Raw genomic sequence first — 8,449 nt, forward strand, 5'->3', positions numbered from 1 at the left:
CTTTCCCTCTGCCAGCCTCAGTTCTACACTTCTTTACAAGGAGAAGAGCGGGTTAATACCCTTCAGCAAGCTGAGTCAGGACAATCATGCCTATCTGAAACAGTCATCCAAAAAAAAAATAAATCATATGGCAATTATCTAAGGCAATTGCCATAGCTAAGACAATGAAAAGCAAAATCCACCAGACACCTGATTACGATCAAAGAAATCATGTGAAAAAGGGAAGGGACATAGAGAAACAAGGGCATACTGACAACAAACCAAAGTGAACTGCAAACACTTAACAGATTTAAGAAAATAAAAGTGGTCAGTCGTTCTGCTCTGTCACTGACAATGGCACTACTAAGTCAGCATTTCGACTTGGGAACTTTGCGACTCCTCAACTGACCACTTAATAAGTTTGCTTTTGAAATTTTACCTTGACTAACTGTTAATGAGCATTGCTTTTCTCTGAAGTGTTAAACCGTTCACAAAGCATCCAGGGCATGGAGTTAAGTCCAGAGGCTGTGGTTTTGGGGCCAGGCTCTGGGCTAAGAAAATGGTGGGGCTTCCTGGTATGTAGATGTTGGGCTGGAGCCAGGTTTAGGAGTTTCCTCAGGAAGTTATGTTAAGCTTGCAACTGAGAGGAAAAAAACCCAAACACGCACACCTCTTTCACAGAAACTTGTGACAGAAGATTAGTACTATTATTCTCATTTCACAGGGGGACCTGGAGCAAAAAGAGATACTCCAGGGGCATATCACAGGTAAGTGACACAGAAAGAAGTTCTCTGACTCCCTGTTCAGTGCTTTATCTACTGGACCACGTTATTAAAAGGAAAATAAGACCACTATGGAGTTTTCCAAAGTGATGTATGAGAGAGTACAGCACATTCACGTATTTAAATATTTATGTAGTATATACAATCTGCATTGTGATTTTACAGAGCTTTACCCAAAATAACTCATGCCTATCAGTTACTGTGTTTATATTTTCAACACTGTTGTGCATGTGCCTCATGACTTTTATAACAGAGAATGACATGTATTAAGTTAGGTACAAATTCTAATAGGAACTAGAAAGGATTAAGTCATATCACACATCTGTTTGTATGCAGATTCCATGCTTACATATACAAATAGGTACCTGATAGGTAGGTATATGCATAAATGTACACATGTACACACAAGCACTCATATATAAATAAAACTGAGCAGTTATTTATGAGTTCAAAGATCAGACTAACTTTTGTTTGATCCAATTAATTATCAAAGCATGCTTTTAAAAATTATTCTTTTTGCCAAATGTTGCATGATCCATACCTTTTAAAACAAAGAGCTTTCATGATTTGAAAGAAGAATTAACAAAAATGCTAAAAAAATAGTTACAATTGATTAGGATTGGTTTAATATTGGCAGAAAACAAAGGACACATTTATTTCATGCATGAACGAGTTCCTAGAGGAATTCTTCACTACCAATCACACCCTACGCTCCAATGGAAACACAGTAACAACAACAAACAAAACATTTTGGGAATATCTTGCCCTCTCTTACAGTATACATCTTGACATCAACTTCTATTTTTGTTTGGAACCTCTCTGAGACAATATTGTCAATTACATGTGAAAGGAATACAGCAAGTAGTACAGCTCTAGTGAACAAAAGTTAAGTTTTAAGAGGGTCCATACTACTACACCCGTGCCTAATGAATGTTGCAGTAACAGGTAATTCCATCAGAAAATACTGTCAGCAAAATGATACAGAATTATGAACTGAACTGCATACAATCTTTTTACAAAAAAAAAAAAACAGTTAAAAACACTTTCATTTAACTCTGTGCACACACAAGATGGTTACCCTTCATTATAAATGTATTTTATATGCCTAATAGAAACTCTGAAGTTAAGTCTGAAAGAAAGAAACTAATTTCTAGCTGAAGGGTATCCAAGATGTTTTCCAACTCTAACTTATATTACAGTATTATAATGTTGACTTTGGGTGGAGGAAGGCTACGTAAAAAAAAAAAAATTCCTCTGCAATTTTTAGTAAGCTTATAACAAAACAACAATCTCACTATTGTGTCAATACTACATAAGGAACTCTAATAAAAACTAGAGCGCACAAGTAAATTATTGAATGTTAGTTAGTACTCTAATTTTTTTCCCAATGCATTTCTGATTTTATTTATGATTACAAGAACATAAGGAATAGAATTAAAAGACAGTTCAAGGATATCCGCATTACCATACCAATCACAGTAAAAAGCCGCTTTTCCTCTAAAATCAGTGAAGCAGCACATCACAAGTGTTATTGAAGACTTGAATAGCTGTAGCTACTAACTTATTAAAGACTTAAAAAACTGTAGCAAAACAGTTTCAGCTAAATGAAATATAAATAGTAACAATAAAGATGTTCTATTCCAGAATAAAGTTATTTGTAAGCTTGAAGAGTAAAAGCTGTGTCGAGTAGCCTACAGTGTACTTGCAAATGTATTTGCTCTGGCAAGCATATGTAATGTTTTCACTTATCATAGCAGGTTTTCAGTGAACCCACTTACCTTTAAAAGCTGATATTTTGTAATTATGCTGCACAGCTGCCATCATGTCCTTCCAGAAGTCGTATTTTTTCTGAACACCATGCTGTAAGTGTCAAAAGTAACCTAGTCATTATATCAAGCATCAGTTATTTTGAGCTTTCACATTCAAACAGTGACAGAAATGCCATTAATAAACAAAAGTATTTGGAGTAAAAGAGTCTTAGACAGTAGGGTTCAGGACATAAGGACTCAGTAGTACCCAGCTTAACTCTGGGTAACCACAGAAAGGTTATGGTGGGCACAGGGGGAGGAAGGGGAAAGGAGAAAGGAGTCACATTTTTGACGAACTCTGAAATGTTACAGCAAAGGGGGGCATTAGACAGAACAGTAACCCAGTGAATGAGCCATCCCCACTGACATTTGGGAAAAAGAAGTGCTTAGAGCTACAGATACTGTACTTAATTAGCAGGTTGACATTATCTACAGCCTGGCACTCATATCACCTTCCACTCTCAGAACTGGCAAAGCCCCTCATTATAATTTAGAGGTAATGCCCTTCTGCCAATGACTCCAGCCCAAACACCGTATAAAACCCCCGCCCAGGAGCCAGGCTGAGCAGCACTGCAATCATTGTACTCTGAAGAGTGCCAAACCCCAGCGCTGGCACAAGGACAGGGGAAGGCGATCTGTGCTCGTCAGCAGCCGCTCGCTGTTCCTAGAAAGCTGCCCGGGCATGGAAGAGCTCCAGCAGACCTCAACCGCCCTTCCAGCACCTCACCAAGGACAAGGAAAAGCTTCCAAACCTGCTAAGCCCCACAGCACTCTCAAACCCCACAAATCCTAGCAGTGCTGAACTAAACGGACAGAACGATGCAGCCAGCCAATACTACAGAGCAGAGGATTAGCCATAGAGCCTGGGAGAGATGCTCGGAGTCACAAGGCAACCTGGCAGCAGTAAAGTGAGTGGTATAGTCTCTTTGAGTCTGTATCCATGGGAAGCATCTTTGCAGTGTTGTTACAGGCTTTCCACACCTACATTAGGATAAATTTCAAGGCAACTGTTAACAGATTTCATGGCACTGCCGCTCTCTGTGTCCTGACCGCTGCACCGATACCTGAATAACAACACATTTTGTAAGGACAAATCATTTTTCTAGACGGAAACATTCAGAAACTGAAAAAAAACCAAACCAAAACAAACCCTAAACAAACCCAAAACCCTTAACATCGCCAACCAAAAACATATAGTTCACATGTACTGAAGTAAACTATTTCAGGCCTAATCTGCCATGGAGGCTTCCAGAGGAACGGTCTGCCCTTAATTTCACAACCAGCAAGTCACACAAACAAGGCTTTTTGTGCATGACTGACGAGCACTATGGCAGTCTGCTTAGCATCCACCAGCGCTACTGGTTAACAGCAGGAAAGATGCAATGCTGTGGCTTTCAAATTTTTTCTTTTTAATTCATTCCTATAGCAAACTGCCACAGAAATACATAAAAGAACTAAAAAAGAGAAGAGGTTTCATGTATGTCAAACTTCAGTCAGCTGCTAGCCAAGGTCACTATCCAAAGCCCTGTTCAGGATGCTGGGGAGCACCTATCTGTCCAGAGGCGATGGCACCAGCCTACGCTACCACTAACCTCCAAACAGACGGATTCAATGCTCTGCTCCCCTCATACTCCACATGGTGACTTGCTCCGTAGTTTAGTGCTTTGGATTTTTTTATTTGTTCCTCCTTAAAAAAATATCAGTGCAATGAGCTAACAGTTCCTCAGAGTGCTGTTTTGAGGACAGATGGATACTAGTTTAAAAACGAGTACACTTCCTTCAAAACATTTGACCTCGGAGAAGACTAAAATAGCTGTCAAACTAATTCCTTGCAAATCTACAGCCGCTGCATATGAGATGTACAAGAAAACAGACAGATTCCCAGAAAGCAGAGAGAAAACTGTGTGCGTGCCCATGCAGCCCACCATGATTCTGGTGCAATTATCAAATGTGATTTCACTAGCTGAACTATCAGACAAAGCAGTATTTTGTGTAGCTCTTCAATGGGAAGATCCAAAACACCAAGAAGCTCTTCTGCTTTGTCTGAAGATACGTAAGAGTTCTGGCTCTGGACACAGCAAAAGCAGATTTGTTTTCAACAGTGTAGAGCAGTCCAGCATCCAACTCATGTCTAAACACATTTTGAATCCAAACCTAGCAGTTTGGATTCTGTTTCAGAAACCAAACAGATTCCCATCTGGTTCCAGTAGAAAGCCTTCCTTAGCCTAGAATGTTGTTTGGAAATGGTAAGAAAAGAGCCCTTACCAAACAGGCTCCCAGAACAGGAAACAGAAGCCTCTACTTCCTTTTAGAAATGTGAAAAAAGAAAACTTGATGGTTTCTAACCCTTGGAATGCAGTATTTTGCAGGCATGAGTGTTGGAGAAGACTACCACCTCCTGCCTTGCATCCTTCTCATCTGGCTGATGCTACACTTCCAGGGAATTACTGTAGCCCTCCTGTTGAAAGTGGGACAACATCCAGTAAAACGTTCATGAACTGCCAGCTGATAAAGAAGGTGTATGACCCACTTCTGGTAGCTCTCTGGAGAAACGGCATGGATTTAATTCTCACTGGCAAAAGACGGTACTGATCCGAGGGTCAGTGCTCGAGCTTGTGAACTAGTAACTGAATGTGAAAGCTTATTACACACATGTTATGACATGCTTTCTCTCTCAGTAAGTAGGTGATTTGTGCCAAGTCTAAATTAGATATAAAATAAAGTAATACAATACAGGTGTCACATCTGAGACAGGTTTCTAATCTGTGAACAGCTTAGAGGAAAGAGATTAATCAGGCACAATATTAAGAGTCTCATGGCACACCTCTTCCTCAGTGCTTCCTGATAAGCTAGCTTTAGTTAACTCTTCATGCAGCACTTGGACTTACGCAGCAATCTACTCAGCATGCTATTTTGGAACGGAGGCTAAAGCATCAAGTCAGCCGATATCCAAAGAGATCCCAAATACTCATCTCACAGCTCGGAATTTCACTATGCAGACAAAGTTTAGTATTGGCAATTTTCAGTGCTGCAGCACTTTGGTACCTTTAGCCAGAACATTACATCAGTACTCTTTTGACACCAATATACTTACTGCATGAAAAGAGCCCTCTCCTACCCCCAGTTGCACACAAGTTAAAGATTCAAGCCTTTTTTAACACAACCAAATCAATTAGGAAACTTCAAAAGTAGAATTTAGGACATTCTATCTAAAAAGCACTGAAAAAAAGTTCAAGCAACTGTATTTTCCACCTTGAGAATTTAACTTACTGTTTAGCAGAGGAAAAAAAAATTGGATACTATTCTAGAGATGTACACAAATCAATATATTTAAGACAAAACCAAGTTTACACAAAGGATGGAATTAAGCTTTCAACTCATTAACACCTTGCAAATCAGCAAACAGTGTTATTCAGAAGACTTACATTAGATTCAATTCAAGTATCATCAAGTATAATTAAAGGAGATTTTAAGAACTGTATTTTGCATATCACAAAGTAAACTTGAGAAAACAGTCCATTTCTATTTGTATCCTAGTTATTTGTGCCCTCTGGTGGAAGTACATTTATTTGGAACATGCCATGTAGCTCACAACTCTCTTCGGAGACAACTTTAATACACTAAGTCCAACATGAAAAACTCCAAACAAGAAAACAAGCTAAAGACCTTGATGTTGTTCAATACACTACTTGTATGCATTTAATAATACATGCAAGAAGTGCAGTGGGGGAATAGAAAGATAATGCAATACTTAAGTTTCAAGCAATCCAGTTCTTACCTGATCTAAGCTGTCCACAACCCTTGCACACAAGAGAGCTCCTGGCAGGTCAAAATAATTATCATACAAATAGTATTTAGCTGGAAAAAATAAAAACATTTCTGCTTTTTTGAATTCATATTGTATGCTTTAATCACAAATAAAAGAATACATTTAAATAATGTAAGTTCCTATTTGGATTTTACTGGCAATAAGCGTTATCTGCTTCCCAACCTTTGTGAGCCTTTGTTCCCACTTGTGATTCTCATAATTGGCAACTGAAAGTTGTTCACCTATACCAAGGCAGTGAGATTTTAAAAATACATTTTAAGGTTCTAAAAGTTAAGGTGGAAGAGATGAGGGAGAGCCATCAGTTTTAAGAGTCAGGACAGTATCATTCAACTCTTCCAAAATATCTATTTCTCTAGCAGTGGAAACACAAAGAAAGGGTCTGAGAAGTTGCTTCAGAAACATTTGGACAGGTCTTACACATAGGCTTGTCCTTCGAACACACATGCTGCAGACAGCACCTTAGCCCAAAGGGCAGCATGCTCAAATTATCACATGAGGCCCCAAAACATAACTAAATCAGGAGGGTACAAATGTCCCCGTAGACTGAGGTCATGTTCAACAACTCTTTCCTAGGAGTGAAATGACTTAATCAGTGATTTTATTTTTGTATTCATGAGCTTGTCTTGCTGCCTCCTAGGTATATTAAACAAGTCAGCAAAACACAGATTAACTTCACAAGAGAGACCAAGTGCACTTTCAATGAATAAGAAAGGCACATTTGCTATATGACCAAAGAAAACCTTTCTCCTCTATCCTGTTGCAAAATATTACCTGTAGTTTAGAGTAAGTATCATAAACAAGTTTATGTCAGCAAAATCTCAAGCAAAATATCTCCATTACATTGCACAATGCAACTTAACTGGGCACTTTATCTGTATTACTCACAATTGCCAAGATCAAAGTAAAACGGGGAGGAAGCAGAGAACAAGAATGCAAACCTAGCCACGGTGCCTTCAACATGACTATCATCTTAAAACCAAGAAACTTCAATTGCAGGAGGAGAAGTTTTGTCTCCAGACCTGCTCTGTTCTTTGCAGCTGCACCTAGGCCTCCAGTAACAGCACGGATGGTAACGAGTCAACAACTAAGAAAAATTTAAGATTTGTCAAATACATCCTAAATGAGATAGGTTGGTAATCTCAGTCTACTTCATCAAAGAATAACGTGCCCATCTCTATAACCAAAACAGGCCCATAATGTCAGCTCATTTGTCTCATCATTGGTGACCTAAATTTAAGTTGAACTCTAGCATTAGAAGTCAAAAATACAAAAAAAACCCAACTCTCGCCCAAAACATTTACCTATTTCAGTAATTCTCAGCTCAAGTTTTTTTAAATATTTGTGGTGAGAACTAACAGTATGAGGTACTGAAGGGGCCAGAGCAATTTCAAAGAAGAGGACATGCTAAAGTATAGCTACCTGAGCGGGAAACCATTCCACTGACTGTATTAAAATGCTTCCACTCCTTCCTTCCATATGTCTCCAGGAGTTCTTCAGATGTCATGCTCTTTGTACCATGGCTTGCCCTATTTGACGCATTAAGTTATTTATAAATACCAAAAACAAGAAAAAAAAAAAAAGGTTGAAAACAGTCAAACGGAGTAGTTTGTGCAAAGTAATGCATTGCAACTGAATACTGAGGTGCATGCAAGTTGATCAAAAGTAACTCTCTTTACAACGTGGGCATAAGCTTTTATCATATGCCTTACAGTCCTCGACAAAAGCCTCACTATGCAGAGGTCTGGCTGGCTGGGAGCACGGCTGCTGTGCCTCACCTGCTAACACAATCACTCTGTATTGCTCGAATGTTCTCAATTGTGTGAGGACACTCGCTATACTTGAACTATCAATATACACTGCACAATAAAACACAGTGCAGAAAGCCTATACATCATTCTGAAGCCCGTTAACATTCACAGAATGCAAGGCAGAACTATGGAAAAGTGCTAGTTCGAGCCCTGCAAGCAGCTGTGCAATACAGAATTACACACAAGCCTTTTTAGGAATTAAAAATCAGCTAGCTTGACCATCAAAGTGGGCCCCAAAAGAAT

Source organism: Cariama cristata, unplaced genomic scaffold (genome assembly GCF_000690535.1).
Source record: "Cariama cristata isolate BGI_N322 unplaced genomic scaffold, ASM69053v1 scaffold11906, whole genome shotgun sequence".
Classification (NCBI taxonomy): Eukaryota; Metazoa; Chordata; class Aves; order Cariamiformes; family Cariamidae; genus Cariama; species Cariama cristata.